At 38.7% G+C, this 24,483-nt stretch overlaps 1 protein-coding gene across 1 annotated transcript in view; it reads left to right on the top strand.

The window, feature by feature from the left end:
- Window positions 1-24,483, top strand: part of ABCG2 (ATP binding cassette subfamily G member 2 (Junior blood group)) — a 129,881-nt gene that overhangs the window by 64,713 nt on the left and 40,685 nt on the right. The gene's annotated exons all lie outside the window — the stretch shown is intronic.

Here is a 24,483-nt window from a genome sequence, read left to right on the forward strand (position 1 = left end):
AGGATTTTTCCTCTTTTATAGAACCCCCCCTTAATATTTCCTGTAGTGTCAGCTTGGTCGTCGCATACTCTTTTAAACCTTGTGGGTCTTGGAAACTCTTTATCTCTCCATCCATTTTGAATGTCAGTCTTGCTGGATAAAGTATTCTTGGCTGCATGTTCTTCTCATTTAGTGCCCTGAATACATCTTGCCAGCCCTTTCTGGCTTGCCAGGTTTCTGTGGACAGGTCTGATGTTATTCTGATGGCCTTTCCTCTGTACGTAAGGAACTTTGTCCTAGCTGCTTTCAAGAGGTCCTGTCTACAATTATGATTCCTCATTCTTACTATCAGGTGTCTTGAGGTCTTTCTAGATTCTATAATCTTGGGGGGAGACCATTCTGCCTCTGGTACATGAACACTGGTTCCATTTGTGAGATTGGGAAAATTTTCATGGAGAATTTGTTCAACTATATCTTCTAGTCTTCTTTCTTTCTCCTCCCCTTCAGGGATTCCAATAATTTTGACGTTGGAACGTTTCATGGTGTCATTTATTTCCCTAATTCTGTTTTCATGGCTTCTAAGTTGTTTGTTCCAGGCTTCCTCCTGATCCTTTCTCTCTATCTGTTTGTCCTCCAGATCACTAATTCATCTTCTGTCTCAGTTACCCTAGCTTTTAGAGAATTTAGATTATATTGGAACTCATTGAGAACATTGTGAACATCATCCCTGGTGGCTTTCACTTCTGCCCTAATCAATTCCATTTAGTTATCCATGGCTTTCTCCAACCTAGCTATTGCCTGGATAATTGTTAGCCTGAATTCCCTTTCTGACATATTGTCTATGTCCATAGCCATTAGCTTTGTTGCAGAAGGCCCAGCCTCTGAATTTTTCTTCTGTTGGGCATTCCTCCTCCTCGTCATTTTGGTGAGAGATGGCTGAACGGATGTAGCTGAATGTATTGACCGTGGTGCAGGCAAGGTGCACCCTGGAACGCTTCTGAGCAATCACGAGTCCCCACCCAAAAGAAAGAAAAAAGAAGGAAAAAAAGAGAGAGAGAGAGAGAGAGGAAAGAAAAAGAAAGATAAAAGAGAAGGCCCAGCCCAAATGGGCTCCAGGGTAAGATTTATGAAGTATACAAACAGAAAGACTGTTAAAGTAGCTGACAAGAGAAAAAAAAAAAATATGTAAAAACAAAACATAAAAAAGAACCTCGTCAAAAAGAACCCCAAGTATAAGATTTATATACTACCAGGACAAAAACAAATACACAGAAACAGTGGTGGAATAAAAAGATGGGAGAGTGGTTATAAATTCTCAGTGTGGGCGAGGAAGGTTATTTTGTTTCTTCCTGGATGTATCTTGATATCTTTGTTAAAGGACTCAGCTTTCCTAAGATAAAGGGGGATTAAAAACTAGTTTACCTATAGGGGTAGCATTGATTGGGGAAAGGGGATTACCTTGAAGTTTAACTCTATATGAATATTTAAAAATAAAAATAAAAAAATAAACTAAACTAAAATTAAATTAAATTTAAAAAACTTAAAAATAGAAAAGCAAAAGAAAAACACAGGTATATGTATCAAAAAGTTCAGGTTAAAAGGTTATTTTGGAATTTGATGTACTGGACATCTCATTGTGATGGTAAATAGGTTAAAAAATTATCTATAAAAAAATGAATCAGAATAGTGGGAACGAATTAAAAATAAAAGTTGTATCTATGAAGTAGTGGTGGTTGTTCTCTTGTTGTTGTTGTTGTTGTTGTTTTGGGCTGGCTTTCTGGAGGAGAGTCCTGCCATGTGGTTTTTCAGGCAATGATGTTCCCTGTGTTAAGTCCTCCTGCCCCCATCAAGGGGGTGGGCTCTGAGGAAACCGGTTTTTCAGGCTTTTGATCTCTGGAGGTTTTTTTGTTTGTTTCTTCATTTGTTTTCTCTCACCTTGGCACCTTTTGATGGTTTTTGGAGGTTTAGAGGAAAGGAAACTGCCCCTAGACCTCCCTCTCAGAAAGAAGCCTCAGTCTGTTCCCCTCTGGGTGCTCCAGTGCACGTAAATTCCCCCTCGGCCCCTGGCAGAGCACGTTCCCAGTCACCATCTCTGGGGTCACAGTAACTCCCGCTTATACCCAAAACCACGATAGCCGCGGCTGTCTGGGCAACTCCAGACTGCCAGAGGGATTCCATGCAGTGAAAGCATGCTGAGATTTTCCCGCTGGCCTGGGCTGGAGTGCGGGCTGGAGTGCTGGCTGGCGCCTGCATGCACCCCTCTGGGGGGGAGCGGTGGATGTATGGGGCGCGACTCAGACTCTGGTAGCACGGTGCTCACACGGAGAGTGCAAAAGGCTGTGGTTCTGCTGGCTGGTGAGGCTCCCTGCCCCCCAGTGGGAGCCGCCACCCAGACATTCTCAGGGGCGCTGGTGGCTCAGGTACCAAGACCTGGCTTCTTCACCGCACTCTCTCTGGTTCAGCACCAGGGGTGGCTGTCCTGGGTCCAGGGACTCAAGCCCCTGTCCCTAACCTCCCCGATTCCCACAATTTCCCCCCACAATCCTTTGCTCTTTTTGAGTGCTTTCAACCAGACTCCAAGTTAATGCTGGTCTCCAATGGCAGGGCACTCTCGTATTGGGGTATTACTTTCCAGTGGGTTGTTTTTGGTGGCTCCCTCCCCTTTTGTCTATCTTCCGATATCAGTATGATGTTCCCATTCCGCTTTACCTGCTTACTGGCGTCTTCTGCCCCCATAGAGATCCAGAAGTGTATAATTCTAATCTCAGGCTGATTTCATGGGTGATCGGAGTTCTTTGGTAGGTAATCAGCTCACTTTAGCTTACAGGTTGAAACGGCTCCTCCTCCTACTTCCCCACCATCTTGTCTCCCACAGCATCCATTCTTGATTAAAAACCCTCAACAAAGTAGGGGTAGAGGAAACAAACTGCAATATTAAATAAAGGCCATATATGAAGAACCCACAGCTAATATAATCCTTAATGAGGAAAAACTGATAGCTTTTCTTCTTTGGTCAGGAACAAGATGAGGATGTGCACTCCCACCACTGTTTTTTGTTTTTTTTTTTTTAAGATTTTATTTATTTATTTGACAGAGATCACAAGTAGGCATAGAGGCAGGCAGAGAGAGAGAGAGGTAGAAGCAAACTCCCTGCTGAGCAGAGAGCCCGATGCAGGGCTCGATCCCAGGGCCCTGGGATCATGACCTGAGCCGAAGGTAGAGGCTTTAACCCACTGAGCCACCCAGGCGCCCCTCCACCACTGTTCTTTAATAGTCCTGGAAATCCTAGCCTCAGCCATCAGACCACATAAGGAAATAAAAGGCATCCAAATCAGCAAGGAAGAAGTCAAATTTTCATTCTTTGCAGACAGCATACTCTATATAGGAAACCAAAGACTCCACCAAAAACTTGCTAGAACTGAGAAAAATTCATTGAAGTTACAGGATACAAAATCAATATAGAGAAATCTACTGCATTTCTATACACCAGTAGTGAAGCACCAGAAAGAAAAATCAAGGAATTGATCCCATTTACAACTGCACTGTAAGATACCTAGGAATAATCGTAATCAAAGACCTAAAAGATTTGTACTCTGAATACTATAGAACACTTATGAAAGAAATTGAAGATGACACAAAGAAATGGAAAAACGTTCCATGCTCATGGATTGGAAGAAAAAATATTGCTAAAATGTCTATATTATCCCAAGCAATTTACACATTTACTGCAATCCTCTTCAAAATACCAAGAACATTTGTCACAGAGCTAGAACAAACAATCCTAAAATTTGTATGAAACTACAAACACCCCAAGTAGCCAAAGCAATTCTGATAAAGTAAAGCAAAGTTGGAGGCATTTTGATTCTGGACATCCAAGTTATATTACAAGGGGATAGTGATCAAAATAGTATGGTACTGGCACAAAAACAGACACAGAGATCCATGGAATAAAGTAGAAAACCCAGAAATGGACCCATAACTATATGGTCAGCTAATCTCTGACAAAGCAGGAAAGAATGTACAATGGCAAAAAGACAGTCTTTTCAATAAATGCTGGTGGGTAAGCTGGACAGCAACATGTAGAAGAGTACAACAGGACCACTTACTTACAGCAGACACAAAAATAAATTCAAAATGGATGAAAGACCTAAATGTGAGACAGGAAACCATAAAAATTCTGGAGGAGAACATAGGTGGTCACCACTTTGCATTGGCTATAGGAAATTTTCCCTATACATGTCTCCTGAGGCACAAGCAAAAATGAACTATTGGGACTACATCAAAATAGAAAGTTTCCGCACAGTGAAGGAAGGAGACAACAAAACTAAGAGCAGCTTTCGGAATGGGAGCAAGCATGTATTTGCAAATGACATATCTGATAAAGGGTTAGTAGCCAAAATAAATAAAGAACTTACCAAACTCAACACCCCCAAAGAACCCCACAAATAATCCAGGTAAAATATGGACAGAAGACATGAATAGACATTTTCCCGAAGAAGACATCCAGATGGCTAACAGATGCATGAAAAGAAAATTTCAAAGAGAAAGGAAAAGAGTTTTATTCAAGTCCAAGTTAGGACAGCTGCCTGGTATACGTAATCTTCACAAAGAAGATAGTGCCTTGGGGAAGAAACCTTTGGTGCAGGGTTATATATGGGTTTTACTTAAAGGGAAACAAATCATGGTGATGATGGATATTCCTTAAATGTTACAGATTCTATGTTTTTAGCATGTGCATGGCCATATGAGTTTATATCTTATGGGAATCAGGGAGGTTTGTTTTGTTTTTCTTAATTTTTATGTTTGGAATACTCCTTGGTAATTTTTTGAATGATGCAGATAACACAGTGTGCACTCTAGGCAGAAAGGGAGCCTATGCTTTGTGATTTTGCTGAGTCATTTTGACCATGGTGGCAAATGTTAAAGTGTAGCTTCCTGGAAGCCTAAGAGCAGGGCCAGCAAACAATAAAAGGTGAAAATTTCCTTTATCATTTCTGCCTTTAAAAAGATTTTTTTTTTTAAGTGAGCTCTACACCCTATGTGGGGCTTGAACTCATGATCTCAAGATCTAGAGTCATATGGTCTCTTGGCTAAGCCAGCCATGCACCTTACATTTCCCCCTTTGATCAATAATTTTCCTCAGGAATCACTGATGGTCAGCTTTATGTTTTTATGTCTCTTGGTGCCAGGGTTCCTGGCTTGTCTGTCCTGGGTCCCTTAAGTCCCTTGTTGCTAGGTATGAAAAAATAATTATATATAAAATAATAATAATAAATAAAAATAATATATATATTACCCCCAGGGGTCCTTATTGCAGGGAACTTATTGTAAAGAATGGTGGGAAGGCTTGAAATTTATATATGTTCTCTATTAAGTCCAGTTGACAAGCAGATATAATCCGTGTGCTTGGCTTAGGTTGTCTGGTTTTGCATTTGGTATAGCATTTATAACAAAGATACACGGACAGTAAAATAATTTACTGAGTACAATTTGAAGGAACCAATGCGACATATTGTCAGAGAGAGCTAGAGTGCACAAGCAGGCAGAGTGGCAGGCAGAGGCAGAGAAAGAAGCAGGCTCCCCGCCGAACAAGGAACTCTTTGTGGGACTTGATCCCAGGACCCTGGGATCAAGACCTGAGCCGAAGGCAATGGCTCAACCAACTGAGCCACCCAGGTGTCCCGAAATTTATGATTATTTGAAGGAAAAATGGAACATGTGCACTGAGGAAACACATGTGTAAAATAAATTCCCATGTTTACTTTGGGGGTGGGCAGTTAACTTCAGAACGGGGGAATATTCTGTCCCCAACCAGGAGGTTATCTTAGGGCTCTGGGTATGCTCTGAGAGCTGGGGTAACCTGGGTGGACCCATTGTCTCAGGAATGGAAGGTAGGGCCTTGTTCTTCATAGGCTGGAGCCACACCAGTTGCCCTTGAGTTGGGGCTTCTGCAGAGACAGCTAGTGAGTTTGTTAGTGGGGTCTGAAAAGACACGACAGCTGATTGGGGTAACAGTTCTCTGAAAAACAAGCTTTAAACTTAATGCTAGTTTTAACTGCATCAACCCTATGGGGCACAGTTTCAGTTCTATCTTGAACTGTGGTCATTTTTCAATCTTGGATTGGGACGATGAATTGTTTGGGTAGTTTATCTCCTCAGATGAAGTAAATTTCCGATAAAGAGCAGTTTTGTAAATCTCAGCTGTATTATGCCTGTGTGCAGGGTTAAGCAAAAGTTTTTTGTTGTTGTTTTGTTTTAACAAATGGGTCACAGCAGCAAGAGAAATAGAAGCAACATGGACTCAGACACACTAAATTTTTCTCTGTTGTAATTCCCCATTGTCCATGTTTTATTTCATTTTTTGGTTTGTTTTGTTTTATTTCATTTTTATGGAGCATGGGCAGAGGTCTGTAACTGCTTCAGGCTGATATAGGGCACAGTAGGGCGTTGGAATAAAAGGATTTGACATGGTGTAGGAGGTACCTTGGTTCCTTGTTTTAATGGAGGGGATATTGGAGGTAGTTGGTCATCTGAGAACTTGGATGTTTTCCTGCATTGTTTGGCACGATATATAACATCATTGACTTTATCCTGAACTATATTCCAAGCTATAGTAACAGTAGAGTTAAACCCAGTGTTTTCATTCCCTCTAAAATTGATCTGATACCTATGGTTATCAAAGATAATGTCACTAAACCAGTCCCAGCCACCTTGAAAGAAAAGTTGGGGGGAGGGGGCGGGGAGTGGTGGTTAAGAGCCTGTTGTGGCCAAGTGGTTCCCTGTTTGATTCTATTTATATGGGTTCTTATTTCCGAGGAGGAGCTAGTAGAGGTGTGGCCATTGGTATTGGCTGCCAGATAGACTTTGCCTTGCTCAGCAAGCAATCAGGTAAATTACCAAGAGGCATTTCTACGGAAACCAGAGAAAAACCCAGGTTAAGGGTTGGAACAACTTTTGAATCCCAGTGTCTGAGTCCTGAACACTGCCAGTGAGATTTCTAGATATCAGGCTCAAATGGAATGGGAACAGGCAGCAGCAATCTGACGGATTTTTCTGCTTTGTTGTTAGCATGTGTCTGTGATCCTTCTGTGTGGCCCATAGAGCAACAAGCACTAAGATGGTCTATATATGTTATAGTGTATATATTACACTGTACAAATACAGCAACTTCTTTAAAATTTATCTCAGGTTGTCCAGCTTCAGTTTGCCAAGCTTCAGGAAAAAGGGCAACTTTCATTCCTAATGATTTTAAGGCTAGAAAATGGGGGAAGATTAGGAACCTTGGTTTGGAGAATCATAGCCAGATGTTGGAGGAAACCAGGATCCAGCCCAGTTTCATAGGCAAACAACAAACACCCAGAGATATTTAATCAGAACTAAATCTAACATTCCAAGGTGTGTTGTTAAAATACAGTCTCGAAAGTGATCTTCATTCCTGTCAAAGATAGCCAAATTAAGACCAATTTGTTTGTAAAGTAAGTCCAGTTTTAACAAACTTGGCCGAATTATTTACAGAAGTACAGCAAGAATAATAATCAAACATATAGGTTCTTTTAAATATATCTGCTTTTTTGGAACTTTTATAAGGAATTTCAGATTGCACCTTTAATACTTTTCAAGACCAAGAGCTCAGCCAAGTATTTGCCATCAGATGCTACTGCAGTGTCCATAGGTATCAGTGAGTTCCTCTCCTCTTGAGGTTCTCTGAATATCATGAGGTTTCTTGCACCTGCCAGGAGTGACATTCTTTACTACTTGGTAAGGCTGCTAGGAGGTTTGTAAGCAAGGTGTCAGGCCAACATCTCCAAGAGGCTCTACTGGTACCATTTCAGTCAACTGTACTTCCTTAGCTGTCTGGTCATATCTGAGTCTATGCATGTGTCTCTCAAATATGACATTCCAGTCAAAGCCTTGGTAATATAACCAGTGTTTCCAGTGGTGTCCTGTAACATGGGGAACAGATTCTTACTGAACTTATATAAATAACTGCCATGAAAGTAAGACTCATCACTGAGAGTTTCTAAATTCTGGAGTTTTCGGGTAGGGAGAAAAGAGAAATGTTTTAATATGTTCACGAAGGAATATTTTACCCTATTTTTGTAAGTCATAGGTATCTTAGGAGAAGTTTCCTTAAATCTGGAAGAGCAGAGAACCAGCAGTTTTAAACCAGAGTTATAAAAACCATAATTATTTTTTCTTAATTCATTTAGTCCCATGTAATTAATTTCAGTTTTGTCTGAGAGCAGTTTCTTTGTTAGTGCTGGAAATTTAGTTGTGTTCTGTGATCTTAAGGGTATCAGAAACTTGTATTTGTCAAAAATCCTTTTTGTGAATCTCCTTGAAGTTGAAACACATTCTGCAAGAGTATCAGAATAATAACTGTAAATGACTAAAGACTCAAAAATGGACAGGGTTATGGGGCGCCTGGGTGGCTCAGTGGGTTAAAGCCTCTGCCTTCGGCTCAGGTCATGATCCCAGGGTCCTGGGATCGAGCCCCACATTGGGCTCTCTGATCAACAGGGAGCCTGCTTCCTCCTCTCTCTCTGCCTGCTTCTCTACTTGTGATCTCCGTCTGTCAAATAAATAAATAAAATCTTTAAAAAAAAAAAATGGACAGGGTTAAAGATCTGAGGAGAGAGCTCATTATAATGCAGTCGATAAGGAAATCTGGTTATTTTTGTGATACCTAAAATTTTAACATTTCAGTAATTAGAATTTAAAGTGATGACATTATTCTGGAGCATATTAAAGCTTTAGGAATTTCATATAATTTCTGGAACAGTTATGTAGCATTTACCACGTAATATAACCTAAGAAGGTTATCACATTTGTTTGACAATGTTTCCCATGTAACCTAACATAGCAAACAAACAAGCCTAATTAGTCAAAAAACCTTTATTTAGAATTTTAAAGTTTTGGGAAGTTTGTTGAGAATATAAAAAAATTTTAAAGCACATGCCTAAATAGGATTAGAGATCATTGCAAAACTTAAACTTTGTGATCTGTTTAGCTAAAGTGGCAATAAGAGCTTCTATACAAGGTTTATCTACCTCTTAGCAATCATCAGCTCCTTTAATACTGACACATTTTAGTTTTCTCAAGTAATTAAAGACCTGATAAAAACAAAGAAACTTGGTTTTACAGGGCAGATAAAGAAAAAAAAAATTTGTAATTTCTTATCAAGAGCAGACCAACAATCCAAGAAAACCTTGTCTTTTTAACAGAGAAAAAAACCAGATTTTCATTTTATACCAGTGTACTTTTTTTTTTCATTTTACATTTTTATTTCAGTGTTATATTAGTCTCAGGTGTACAACATAGTGATTCAGTGCTTCCATACATCACTGGGTGCTCATCACAACACCTGAAGCCCTTAATCCTCATCACCTATTTAACCCAGGCCCACAGCCTTTTTCCCTCTGGTGACCATCAGTTTGTTTTCTATAATTAAGAGTCTGTTGCTTGCTTGCTTGCTTGCTTGCTTTTTTTAGATTTTAGTTTTAAGTGCTCTCTACACCAACGTAGGGCTCAAACTCAGAATCCTGAGATCAAGAGTTGCACACTGCACTGACCGAGCCAGCCAGGATGCCCAAGAGTCTCTTTCTTTCTCTTTTTTAAAATGTTTAAATTTTTTTTATTTTTATTTATTTATTTAGTTAATTTATTTATTTGACAGACAGGGATCACAAGTAGGCAGGAAAGCAGGCAGAGAGAAAGGAGGAAGCAGGCTCCCCGCTGAGCAAAGAGCCCAACTCCGGGCTCGATCCCAGGACCCTGGGATCATGACCTGAGCCGAAGCAGAGGCTTTAACCCACTGAGCCACCCAGGCGCCCCTCTTTCTTTTTTTTTTAAAGGAATTATTTATTTATTAGGGAGAAAGAGAGGGAGAGGGAGAGAGAGAACACGAGCAGGAGCAGGAGCACGAGCCGTGGAAAGGGTAGAGGAAGATAATATCCAAGCAGACTCCCGTCGAGTGCAGAGGCCGATACTGAGGTAGGGGGGGTGCTCGGTCCCATTTGCCATGAGATCAGGACCTGAGCTGAAATCAAGAGGTGGACACTTAATGGACTGAGCCACCCAGGCACCCAAGAGTCTATTTCTTGGTTTCTCTCACTCTCTCTTATTTTTTCCCCTTTGCTCATTTGTTTTGTTTCTTAAATTCCACATATGAGTGAAATCATATGGCATTTGTCTTTCTCTGACTGATTTATTTTGCTTAACAATACTCTCTTGCTCAGTGTCATTGCAAATGGCAAGGTTTCATTTTTTATTGCTGAGTAATATTCCATTGTATACATTTATCCATTCTTCAATTGATGGATACTAGGACAGCTTCCATATCTTGGCTATTAGAAATAATGTTGCTGTAAAGAGAGAGGTGCATGTATCCCTTTGAATTAGTGTTTTTGTATTTGAGTAAATACCTGTAGTGTGATTATTGGGTCATAGGGTAATTGTATTTTTAACTTTTTGAGGAACCACCATACTGTCTTCCAGAGTGGCTGCACCAGTTTGCATTTCTTTCAACAGTGCACAAGGGTTCCTTTTTCTCCACATGCTCGCCAACACCTGTTGTTTCTTCTGTTGTTGTTGATTGTTGATTTTTAACCATTGTTGTTGTTGATTTTTAACCATTCTGACAAGTGTGAGGTGATACAGCATTGTAGTTTTGATTTGCATTTCCCTGATGGTAAATGATGATGAACATCTTTTCATATGTCTATTGGCCATCTGTATGTCTTCTTTGGAGAAATGTCTGTTCATTTCTTCTGCCTATTTTTTAATTGCATTGTTTGTTTTTTGGGTGTTGACTTGTATCAGTTCCTTGTATATTTTGGATACCAACTCTTTATTAGATATGTTAGTTGCAGATATCTTCTCCCATTCTGTAGAATTGCCTCTAGTTTTGTTGATATTTCCTTTGCTGTGCAGAAGCTTTTATTTCGATATAGTCCCAATAGTTTATTTTTCCTTGCCTCAGGAGACATATCTAGAAAAATGTTGTTATGATTGATGTCAAAGAGGTTACTGCCTATGTTCTCTGATAGGATTTATATGGTTTCAGTTCTCACATTTAGGTCTTTCGTCCATTTTGAATTTATTTTTGTGTCTTGTATAAGAAAGTGGTCCAGTTTCATTCTTTTGCATGTTGCATTTGTTGAAGAGACTATTTTTTTGCCATTGGATATTCTTTCCTGTTTTGTTGAAAATTAGTTGGCCATATATTTGTGGGTTCATTTCTGGGTTTTCTATGCTATGTGTCTTAATTTTGTGCCAGTATCCTACTGTTTTGATTACCACAGCTTTGTAAATATATCTTGAAGTCTGAATTGTGATGCCTCCAGCTTTGCTTTTCTTTTTCAAGATTGCTTGGACTATTCAGGGTCTTTTTTGGTTCTATACAAATTTTAGGATTGTTCTAGTTCTGTGAAAAATGCTGTTGGTATTGTGATAGGGATTGTGTTAAATGTGTAGATTGATTTGGGTATAGATATTTGAACAATATTTGTTGTTGTTCTTTTTTTTTTTTTAAGATTTTTATTCATTTGACAGAGAGGGGAGGGACACAGTGAGAGAGGGAATACAAGCAGGGAAAGTGGGAGAGGGAGAAGCAGACTTCCTGCTGAGCAGGGAGCCCAATGTTGGGCTTGATCCCAGGACCCTGGGATCATGACCTGAGCCAAAGGCAGACGCTTAACTGAGTGAGCCACCCAGGCGCCCAGTATTTGTTCTTCTAATCCGTAAGCATGAAGCATGGAGTATCTTTCCATTTCTTTGTGTTGTCTTCAGTTTTTTCTTTTTTTTTTTTAGTGTTTATAGTTTTACGGTATAGGTCTTTTATCTCTTTCATTAGGTTTATTCCTAGGTATCTTATTATTTTTGGTGCAATTTTAAATGGTATTGTTTTCTTAATTTCTCTTTCTGCTGCTTCATTATTGGTGTATAGAAATGCAGCAGATTTCTGTACATCGATTTTTGTATCCTGTGACTTTACTGAATTTGTGTATCAGTTCTAGCAATTTTTTTGGTGGAGTCTTTTGGGTTTTCTACATAGAGTATGCTGTCTGCAAACAGTGAAAGTTTAACTTCTTCCTTACCAATTTGGATTACTTTTACTTCTTTTTGCTGTCTGATTGCTGTGACTAGGACTTCCAATACTATGTTGAATGAAAGTGGTGAGAGTGGACATCCTTGTCTTGTTCCTGACTTAAGGGGAAAAGCAAATTGGTATAGAAAATGAACAACAAACAAAAGCTAAAACCAGCATAAGGAAGAAGATAATAAAGATGAGCATAGCAATACATGTTATAGTAAGAAAAAAAGAATAGATCAATGAAACCAGGAGCTGTTTCTTTGAAAAAATTAACAAAATTGATAAACCCATAGCCAGACTTATCAAAAAAGAAAAGAGAAAGGACCCAGATAAGTAAAATGACAATTGAGAGAGGAGAAATAACAACCAACACCACAGAAATAGGAACAACTATAAGAGAATATTATGAAAAACTATAAGTCAACGAATTGGACTACCTAGAAGAAATGGATAAATTCTGATGTTAGTCAGTGTTGGCCATGCATGAAATTCTTTTTCAAAGATTCCCCTTCACAAACCTTCTACAACTTTCCTTTTCTTACAGACTGTTGTAAGCCTTTCCTTTTTTTTTTGTTTTTTGTTTTTTGTTTTTTGTTTTTGTTTTTGAGACAGAAAGCAAGAGAGGGAGAGAGAAAGTGTGAAAGTGTTGCAAGGGAGAAGTAGTGGGAAAGAGAGAGAATCTCAGGCAGGTTCCATGCTCAGCGCAAAGCCCGTTGTGGGGCTCAATTTCAGGACCTTGTGATCATGACCTGAGCCAAAATCAAGAATGGGTCACTTAACTGACTGAACCACCCAGGTGTCCCCCCACCCCTGTAAGCCTTCCCGTGTAAAATAAAAATCAGTCTCTTTTTGGGACAAAATTATTTTTTCTCTCAATAAAAATATATTCTCATTCTTTATACATTTCTCCCACGTCTCCTAGTTTCCTACATACAAAGCTGTTTTATCATTTCCAGCATTCTCAATTACATTTAGCAGTTTTTTGTTTTTTTTTTTAAATATTTTATTTTTAAATAATCTGTACACCCAACGTGGGACTCAAACTCAAAACCTCGAGATGAGATCAAGAGTTGCATGCTTTACTGATTGAGCTAGCCAGGCACTCTACATTTTGAAATTTAACTTTTTTCTTTTTTTCCTTAGAGAGTGGGGCAGGGGCTGGGAGAGAAAGAGAGGAAACGAGATAATCTTAAGCAGGCTCCACACCCAGTGTGGAGCCCCACTCAGAGCTCCATCTCATGACCCTGAGATCATGACCTGAGCAGAACTCAAGAGATGGACACTTAATTGAGCCGTCCGGGTGCCCTCAGAATTTTAACTCTTAGAAACCTTATTCTCCAGTAAAAGCTAAGTAGTAAATAGGTGTGAACTGTCTATTACACTAGAATTCTTTAGACCGGCAAATTTATGAATACATTTCATAATTTTAGAAATTTTTTCTTAGTGTAATTTTTAATAAAGCATAAAACATGTTTACTGGCAGACCCAAATATCTTAGTTTCTCTGTAATATATAAGACAAAAGCAAACAGACCTTATGTTTAGTATTAAATGTTTTTGTATTTTATCTTATTTGGAAAAACTTAAATATCCAATGAAGTCAACCCAATTTATCATAGATGAGCAAAATTTCGAAGTTTTAATTTACCAGAGATTTGGAAGGCTATAAGCTTTATTTATTTAGCCTATTTGCTCTTGACAAGTGCCCACAAAAACTTCATGAGACAGACAAGTTCAACTATCATTTTAAGTTAAACACGAATTTAATAAATTCAGGTAGAATAAAGGCTGATTCTCTGCTTTATACTTGATGTCGATAACTACAAAAATGTCCATTTTAGTTAAGCCAACAACTTTGAATTAGCTTTAATACTGAATATGTTGCACCTGTGTCCGCTCAACAGTTTGTTCCCGGCTGTCAGTCTTCCCTGGGGTTCCTGCGGAGGAAATAGGAAGTGAGCGGTTTAAGTTCAAGAGTTCCCTCAGGCCTCGTCATGCTGATGTGGGATTTACTCCAGTTTGAACTTCATAAGGAGGGGGCCCAATAGCCTGGGGGGCTTTGGGCTCCTCGAGAGTGAGGGTGGGAGGAGCAGGAGTGGATGGTGGGGAGGCGCCGGGGATGGTCTAGGAGCCGCAGCTTCAGCGGCCCAGGTGGTGGTACCAGAGCAGGAGGAGAGGCGGAGGCGGAGGCAAAGGTGTTCAGGCTGCTGCCGGTGAGGCCAGAGACAGGTTCCAAGTCTGGACTCACTTGCTCTAATCTTCATCTCCTGTCTCTCACTCCTGCAGAAAGGGCTTTTTCTCTGCTTGCTTCTCAGGCCCCTGGAGGAGGTGAAGGAGCTGGCAGTGGGTTGGGCATTGGTCCTTGTGTCTGTTTGGCCAGGTGGTTGTAGGATTTCCAGGGTCTGCCTCTCTTCCTCCCCCATTCCTCATTATTTTGATTCTTGGGAAGGGGGTCAGGTGTCTGAAATTTTTGTCTACTCTCATCTCTTCAGACCATTAATTGGGTTCCTTCCCGTGAGGTAGCTTTATTATGGAGTAACACAAAAACCTGAATGTATGGAATTTTATCCCAGATCGATGTGAACCTGAAAAGCATTTGAGTTATTTTTACCTTTGAGTTTTAGAATGCCCATTTCTACAAGCTCTTGCGTCTAAACGTCATGAAATAGAGCTCCTTCACAAATTAATTCTAGCAATACCATCTGGAAGTAGAGAAAATATCTCATTGGTAACAGATATGGATATACATACACAAAGGAGCTGCAAACAAAATTGAACCTCTGTTTCAGTAATATGTGTGGAGAGGACATGAAAGACCCACTTTCCAAGTACCCTTCTTTTATTAAAGCAAGTCTGATGGCGAAATAGCATTATACCATTTATGATCCATTAAGTAGTTATTTTCCACTGCCAGTTAGAACATGGTCAGTTTTGGCCACAGATAGCAACAGAGAAACCAAGCAAAGCTCGGTTTCTCTGGGAAAAACAAAAGAGAACAATACAAAACAAATGAAGCCCAGAGTACCTTCTCCAGCATTGGTTCCTCCCCAAAAGCCAGGAGCTTTGCTGATTCAACCAGACGGCTTGTTAGTTCCTGGCTGCTTAGTCTTAGAGCTGGCTTTAGAGCTGGCTTTCTTTAATTGTGTGCACAAGAAAACTAATCCTGACATATCCAAAGAACTGCACTTGGGATCTGAGACTCAGGTTATCCTTAAATTTTCCCAACAGTACGCACTTGGAAGTACACGATCCACATGTATTGTACCTCTAGCCTGCCAGAGTTTCCTGTGGGGATGGTTGTTTTTCCAGGGGCTGTGCAGCTTATGAAGCATGGTTCCCCATTCCTTTTGGTTTCAGTTTTATTTCTAGAATGAGGCTTGAGTAAGAGCTAAGGATATTAAGTGTGGTGCATCGAAAGGGTGCTGCTTGTGAGAGATACTTTCAAGACTTGTGATATATCCTCTGGTGTGTCTTGGATTCTCTCAGTGAGGTCTAGGACCATTGAGGGGGCTGGGATCACTGGATGATCAGTCTTTATGTGTGTGTTCTTGGATTAGCCAATGATTAATTACCTTATGAGACAGGACATTTCCTATGGGACCCCTACAGGTCTCGAGGAATATCTCTGACACTTCCACTAGGCTTTCTGTCACCTGAAAGCCTCATTTGGCCACAAGGGGCAAATGTCCCTACTCTTCAAGAGCTGAGTGAATCAGTCTCTCATATTTCTAGCCAGAAAATTTACTCAAGCCCTATGTTAATAGTAAATTGATTCATATAATGCCAAATTAAAACAACCCACCCATCAACTCCGATCCCTCTAGATTATTCCCACCTAGAGAACATTCCCTGTAACCCTCAACAATTTGAATAAAAGTCAGGACTATCAACTCAAATTAAGGAGGTCCGAATATCAGGAGAGCTCATCTGACACATCTGTGAGGTGCTGAGAAGTCAGAGGGCCATAAACCCTGCTGGTACCCAGGGCCAAGTTCCAGAGGACCCCCAGGTGATCTCACGAGAGTTGCTCTCACATCCAGTTGAGTGCACCAGGAAATGTTAATGCAAAATGAATAAACCTTTTTAAAATTTTTAAAGAGAAAGGAAAGGAGTTTTATTTGAGCCCAAGTTAGGACAGCTGCCCGGGATATATTATCTTGACAAAGAAGAGAGTACTTCGGGGAGGAAACGTTCGGTTCAGGGTTATATATGTTTTCTACATAAATAGTTACACATCATGATGTTGAAGGACATTACAGAAAGTTCCAGATTTTATCTTGAGATTTTAGCATGTTAGGGTTGTATGACTTTAATCTTATGGAAACCAGGGAGATTTGTTTTGTTTTTCTTATCTTTTTGTTTGGAATACTCCTTTTTGGTTGTTTTTTGAACACGCAGACATATGTGCTCCAGGCAGAAAGAGAGCCTTTGCTTTGAGGTTTTGCTGAGTCATTTTGACCTTAGTGGGAGATGTTTAAGCACAGATATCTTCCCTGAGGGTCCACAAACATTAAAATTTGGGAATTTCCTATATCACTGGCTGCTTAAATATTTGCTCAGCTTTTTAGCCTCTAGCAACTTCTTTCTGTCTGTTTTTTCTGAATTTTACCCCACAAATTGTGCGGAATTTGCCTTGATAGGAAAAGGCACAGAATGCTGGGTTTGCCTTTGTGTTCCCTGCTTTCCAGGAACTTGGCCCTGCAAGTTCTGCTTTGCTTACTCTCATCAGAGAGAACTTTTCAAATAGTTGCCCCTTGTATTTTATTTATTTTTATGGTTGTTCTTAGGAGAATGCTTGGTTTGGAACAGCTAGTCCATCATAACCAGATAAAAAGTTCTTTGTGGATAACTCTGATTTTTTAAAAAAATTAAAGCTGGGATTATCAATTATACTTCAATTTAAAAACAAAACAAAACAAAAACAACTGAAAACAAAAACGAAGTTTATGGACATTTCACATTTCAAACCTAGTTCACAAACTATTAAGTATCTCAATCTAAATCTTTTATAACTTGTCCAATGAAGCATTTTTAAACTCCTTTTATAAATGTAATACTCAGTGTTTGTTTTAAATTCTTTACCTGCTTCACTATTAGTTTGATTTTCTAAATCATTTTTATACCTAATTCTAAATCTTCGTAGAGTTTAAATATATTCACCCATTGTGGAAAAGATTATGTCATCTTGAACAATTTTGTTGGAGATTATTTTCTTGGCTAATTGAGGGAGTATAACAACCAGGGGTATAAAATCTGGAGCTATAAATTCAGAGAAATTTCTCTTGTCCCTGACTGTGAGAATTAACCCCTTTTTTGTAATAACTATGTCATAAACTCCAAAATAAAACAAAAACAAAAGCAAGGTGATGGTGATCATGTGGTCTTCCCCTAATCTTGAGTTGTCTTGTAATATGCTTTTCAAACCAGGCAAGTTGATCTCCCATTCATCTTTCTTCTGCTTCATGAATTTTGATTAATTTTCATATTCTATATTTACTTACTAAATGTTTAATTGACATTGAGGAGTTTATGCATTTAATTGACATTAGGGGAGTTTATGCATTCAGAATTGTGTCTGCTTCCCTAATATAGCTCCCATGCTTGTTCTTATCATAGCAAGATGGACTGTTCATTGCAAATGGAACCATATATTGCATTGCAGTTTAAAACAGAATTATTTTTAAAAAATACTTAATAACATATTTTATTGAATCCACTGTATCGAAAAAAATTTTTTTTTTAAGATTTTATTTGTTTATTTATTTGAGAGTGTGTGAGCACATGCATGCATGCTGGTGGGAGGGTCAGAGGGCGAGGGGGAAGGAGAGAATCTCAAGCCGACTCTTTGCTGAGCACAGAGCCCATTGGGCTCCATCCCACGACCACAAGATGATGACCTAAACCAAAACCGAGTCAGATGCTTAACTGTCTGAGCCACCCAGGTGCCCCCAAAAAACATTTTCAAAAATTTTATTTATTTGTTTTTATTTTTAACATATGATTTATTGTTTCATGGGTACAGGTCTGTGATTTATCAGTCCTACATAATACACAGTGCTAACCACAACACATGCCCTCCCCAGTGTCTATCACCCAGTCACACCATCCCTCCCACCCCATTGCATTCTAGCAGCCCTCAGTTTGTGTCCTGAGATTAAGAGTCTCTTATGGTTTGTTTCCCTCTCTGGTTTCTTCTTGTTTTATTTTTTCCTCTCTTCCCCTATGATCCTCTGCCTTGTTCCTCAAATTCCATATATCAGTGAGATCATATAATTGTCTTTCTCTGATTGACTTATTTTGCTTAGCATAATACCTTCTAGTCCCATTCACATCATTGCAAATGGCAAGATTTCATTTTTGATGGCTGCATAATATTCTATTGTATATGTATGTGTGTGTGTGTGTGTGTGTATACCACATCTTCTTTATCTATTCATATATCCATGGACATCTGGGCTCTTTCCATAGTTTGACCATTGTGGACATTGCTGCTATAAGCATTGGGGTGCAGATGCCCCTTTGGATCACTGCATTTCTATCTTTGGGGGAAATACCTAGTAGTACAATTGCTAGGTCATAGGTACCTCTGTTTGCAACTTTTTGAGGAGCCTCCACACTGTTTTCCAGAGTGGCTGCACCAGCTTGCATTCTTACCAACAGTGTAGGGAGGTTCCCCTTTCTCCCCATCCTCACCAACATCTGTCGTTTCCTGACTTGTTAATTTTAGCCTTTCTGACTGGTGTGAGGTGGTATCTCACTGTGGTTTTGATATGTATTTTCCTGATGCTGAGTGATGTGGAGCACTTTTTCATGGGTCTGTTGGCCATTTGGATGTCTTCTGCCCATTTCTTGAATGGATTATTTGTTCTTTGGGTGTTAAGTTTGCGAAGCTCTTTATAGATTTTGGATACTAGCCCTTTATCTGATATGTCGTTTGCAAATATCTTCTCCCATTCTGTCAGTTGTCTTTTGGTTTTGTTAACTGTTTCCTTTGCTGTGCAAAAGCTTTTTGTCTTGATGAAATCCCAGTAGTTCATTTTTTGCCTTTGCTTCCATTGCCTTTGGTGATGGTCTAGGAAGAAGTTGCTGTGGCTGAGGTTAAAGAGGTTGTTGCCTGTGTTCTTCTCTAGGATTTTGACGGATTCCTTTCTCACATTGAGGTCTTTCATCTGTTTGAGTCTGTTTTTGTGTATGGTGTAAGGAATTGGTCCAGTTTCATTCTTCTGCCCGTGGCTGTCCAATTTCCCAGCACTATTTGTTGAAGAGGCTGTCTTTTTTCCATTGGACATTCTTTTCTGCTTTGTGGAAGATTGGTTGACCATAGAGTTGAGGGTCCATTTCTGGGCTCTCTATTCTGTTCCATTGATCTATGTGTCTGTTTTTGTGCCAGTACCATGCTGTCTTGATGATGACAGCTTTGTAATAGAGCTTGAAGTCTGAAATTGTGATGCTGCCAACTTTGGCTTTCTTTTTCAATATTCCTCTGGCTGTTCAGGGTCTTTTCTTGTTCCATACAAATTTTAGGATTATTTGTTCCATTTCTGTGAAAAAATTGATGATATTTTGATAAGGATTGCATTAAATGTGTAGATTGCTCTAGGTAGCATAGATATCTTCACAGTATTTTTTCTTCCAATCCACGAGCATGGAATGGTTTTCCATTTCTTTGTGTCTCCTCAGTTTCTTTCATGAGAATTTCGTAGTTTCTGAGTACAGAGTCTTAGCCTCTTTGGTTAGATTTATTCCTAGGAATCTTAAGATTTTGGGTGCAATTGTAAATGGTATTGACTCCTTAATTTCTCTTTCTTCTGTCTGGCTGCTGGTGTATAGAAATGCAGCTGATTTCTGTGCATTGATTGTATACCCTGCCACTTTACTGAATTCCTGTTTGAGTTCTAGCAGTTTTGGGGTGGAGTCTTTTGGGTTTTCCACATATAGTATCATATCATCTACAAAGAGTAGGAGTTTGACTACTTCTTTGCTGGTTGAGACATCTTTTGTTTCTTTTTGTTGTCTGATTGATGAGGCTAGGACTTCTAGTCTAGACACATTGCCAAACTGCAGTGGTTATTGTGGACATCCCTGCTGTGTTCCTGACCTTAAGGGAAAGCTCTCAGTTTTCCCCCATTGAGAATGATATTCGCTGTGGGGTTTTCATAGATGGCTTTGATGATATTGAGGTATGTACCATCTATCCCTACACAGTGAAGAGTTTTAATCAAGAGAGGATATTGTACTTTGTCAAATGCTTTTTCTGCATCTATTGAGAGGATCATATAGTTCTTGTCCTTTCTTTATTAATATAGTCTATCACATTAATTGATTGTGGATGTTGAACCAACCTTGCAGCCCAGGAATAAATCCCACTTGGTCGTGGTGAGTAATCTGTTAGATCCTACTGGCTAGTATTTTGGTGAGAATTTTTGCATTTGTGTTCATCAACGATATTGGTCTGTGATTCTCCTTTTTGTGGGGTCTTTGTCTGGTTTTGGAATCAAGGTCTCATAAAATGAGTTTGGAAGTTTTCCTTCCCTTTCTGTTTTTTTGGAATAGTTTCAGAATAGGTATTAACACTTTAAATGTTTGGTAGAATTTCCCTGGGAAACCATCTGGCACTGGGCTCTTATTTGTTGGGAGATTTTGATGACTGCTTCAGTCTCCTTGCTGGTATGGCTCTGTGCAGGTTTTCTATTTCTTCCTGGTTCAGTTTTGGTAGTTTATACATCTCTAGGAATGTATCCAGTTCTTCTAGATTGTCTAATTTGTGGTATTCTGTGCTCATAATATGTTTTGATTTTATTTTTAAAGAGATTTTATCCTTTATTTTTTTATTTTTTTAAAGTTTAAAAAAAAATTATTTATTTGACAGGGAGAGGCACAGCGAGAGAAGGGATAAAAGCAGGGGGAGTGGGTGAAGGAGAAGCAAGCTTCCCGCTGAGCAGGGAACATGATGCAGGGCTTAGTCCCGATCCCTGGGATCATGACCTGAGCCCAAGGCAGCTACTTAATGACTGAGCCACTCAGGCGCCCCCATAATATTTTTTTATAATTGTTAGTATTTCACCAGTGTTGGTTGTGATTGCTCCTCTTTCATTCATGATTTTATTAATTTGGGTCCTTTCTCTTTTCTTTTTGTTTAAGTCCGGCCAGGGGTTTATCAATCCTATTAATTCTTTCAAAGAACCAGCTCCTAGTTTCATTGATCTGTTCTACTGTTCTTTTGGTTTCTGTTTCATTCATTTCTGCTCTAATCCTTATTATTTCTCTTCTCCTGCTGGGTTTAATCTTTATTTGCTCTTCTTTTTCTCCAGCTACTTTAGGTGTAGGGTTAGGTTGTATATTTGAGACCTTTCTTGTTTCCTGAGAAAGGCTTGTATTGCTATACACTTCCCTGTTAGAACGGTCTTTGCTGCATCCCAAAGATTTTGAACAGTTGTGTTTTCATTTTCATTTGTTTCCATGAATTTTAAAAAATTCTTCTTTTTTTTATTTTAAGATTTTTTTATTTTTTATTTTTTTTATTTTCAGCATAACAGTATTCCTTGTTTTTGTACCACACCCAGTGCTCCATGCAATCCGTGCCCTCTCTAATACCCACCACCTGGTTCCCCTAACTTCCCACCACCACCCCCCCCCCGCCGCTTCAAACCCCTCAGATTGTCTTTAATTTCATGTTTGATCCATTCATTCTTTAGTAGGATGCTCTTTAGCCTTCATGTATTTGAGTTCTTTCCAACTTTCCTCTTGTGATTGAGTCTGAGTTTTAAAACACTGTGGTCCAAAAATATGCAGGGAATGATTCCAGTCTTTTGGCGGTTGAGACCTGATTTGTGACCCAGGATGGGATCTATTCTGGAGAATGTTCCATGTGCACTCGAGAAGAATGTGTATTCTGTTGCTTTGGGATGGAATGTTCTGAATGTATCTGTAATGTCCATCTAGTCCAGTGTGTTATTTAAAGCCCTTATTTCCTTATTGATCTTTTGCTTAAATGATATGTCCATTTCAATGAAAGGGTTATTAAAATCCCCTACTATTATTGTATTATTGTTGATGTGTTTCTTTGATTTTGTTATTCATTGGCTTATATAATTGGCTGCTCCCATGTTAGGGGCATAAATATTTACCCTTCTTGTTAGATCTTCTTGTTGGATAGACCTTTTATTTTTAAGTATGATATAAGAGTCCTTCCTCATGTCTTATTACAGTCTTTGGTTTAAAATCTAATTTGTCTGATATAAGGATTGCCACCTCAGCTTTCTTTTGATGTCCATTTGTATGGTAAGTGGTTTTCCACCCCCTCACTTTAAATCTGGAGGTGTCTTTGGGTCTAAAATGAATTTCTTGCAGACAGCATATTGATGGGTCTTGTTTTTTTATCCATTCTGATACGATGTGTCTTTTGATTGGTGCATTTAGCCCATTTACATTCAGGGTAACTATTGAAAGTTATGAATTTAGTGCCATTGTATTGCTTGTAAGGTAACTGTTAGAGTAAATTGTCTGTGTTCCTTTCTGATCTATGTTACTTTTAAGCTCTCTCTTTGCTTACAGGACCCCTTTCGGTATTTCTTGCAGGGCTGGTTTGGTGATTGCAAATTCTTCTAGTTTCTGTTTGTCCTAGAAGCTTTTTATCTCTCCATCTATTTTCAGGGACAGCCTAGCTGGATAAAATATTCTTGGCTGCATATCTTTCTCATTTAGTACCCTTAATATATCATGCCAGTCCTTTCTGGCCTGCCAGGTCTCTGTGAATAGGTCTGCTTCCAATCTAATGCTTGTACTATTGTAGGTTACAGACCTCTTATCCTGAGCTGCTCTCAGGATTTTCTTTTTGTCTCTGAGATTTGTAAGTTTTATTATTAAATGTTGGGGTGTTGACCTATTTTTATTGATTTTGAGGGGGGTTCTCTGTGCCTCCTTGACTTTGATGCCTATTTCCTTCCCCAAATTAGGAAAGTTCTCTGCTATAATTTGCTCCCATATACCTTCTGCCACTCTCTTTCTTCTTCTTCTGGGATTCCAGTTATTCTAATATTGTTTAGCTCTATAGTATCACTTATCTCTCGAATTCTCTTCTTGTGATTCAGTAGTTGTTTGTCTTTCTTTTTCTCAGCTTCTTTAGTCTCCATCATTTGGTCTTCTATATAACTAATTCTCTCTTCTGTCTCATTTAGCCTAGCAGTTAGAGCTTCCATTGTTAATTACACCTCATAGTAGCCTTTTTAATTTTGACTTGGTTAGATTTTATTTCTCCAGAAAGGGATTCTCTAGTGTCTTATATGCTTTCTTTCAGGCCCAGCTAGTATCTTGATAATCATTATTCTGTACTCTAGTTCTGACTTACTAATGTCCATATTGATTAGGTCCCTGGGCAGCTGTTATTACCTCTTGTTCTTTTTTTTTGAGGTGAGTTTTTCTGTTTTGCCATATTGTCCCGAGAAGAACAGATGACTGAGAGAACAAAATACTAGAAGGGTAACAATGACCCCTGAGAAACATTCACTAAAAAGATCAGAAGAGACATGAAACTGGGGGGAAAAGAAAAAAGAATATGATCAGGTTCATGAATAGAACAGAGCCATACAGTAGATTTTGGGTGTGGTTTGGTCTGTTAGATGAAACTGCCTCCCAAAATTTTAAGAAAAGAAAAAAATATATATATATGTACACACATAAAAATAAGGTGAAATACTATGAAGGAATGGAATATGAATGTAGAATGAAAATTTAAACAGATTTTGAAAAAGAAATTGATAAGTTGGTTGAAAACAGAAAGGAGAAAAATTTCTAAAAAGGAGAATGTGATCAGGTGGGTAAATAGAACAAAGCTATACACTACACTTAGGATATTTTGGTCTGTTAGAAGAAACGTAAATAGAGCCGTACACTAGACTTTGGGTGTATTTTGGTCTGTTAGAAGAAACTGCCTCCCCAAATTTTAAAGCAAGAAGAAAAGATACATATATATGTATCTTTTTTCTTTATATATATATATATATATCTGTATATCTATCTATATCTATATTTTGAGTGTATATATGTAGATATACAGATATACTGTATATCTATATGTATACATCTGTATATCTATATATACACATATTGTATATCTATATATATACATATTGTATATCTATATATATACTCAAAATACAGATATAGATATATATACACTCAAAAAATAAGGTTAAATACAATGAAGAGAAAATATGACATAAAAATGGAAATTAAAAACGATTTTCTAAAAGGAATTGAAAAGATAAGTTGGTTGAAAAAAGAAGGAAGAAAATTTCAGAAAAAATAAATTAAGAAAAGTTAAAGTTGAAAAACTAAAGAATCATGGGGAAAAAGCCATGAATTCTATGTGCTATATTCCCCTAGTGCTGGCATTTTGCAGTTCTCGTTGAT

The sequence above is a fragment of the Lontra canadensis genome, unplaced genomic scaffold (genome assembly GCF_010015895.1).
Source record: "Lontra canadensis isolate GAN:19392208 unplaced genomic scaffold, GSC_riverotter_1.0 scaffold1, whole genome shotgun sequence".
Lineage (NCBI taxonomy): Eukaryota > Metazoa > Chordata > Mammalia > Carnivora > Mustelidae > Lontra > Lontra canadensis.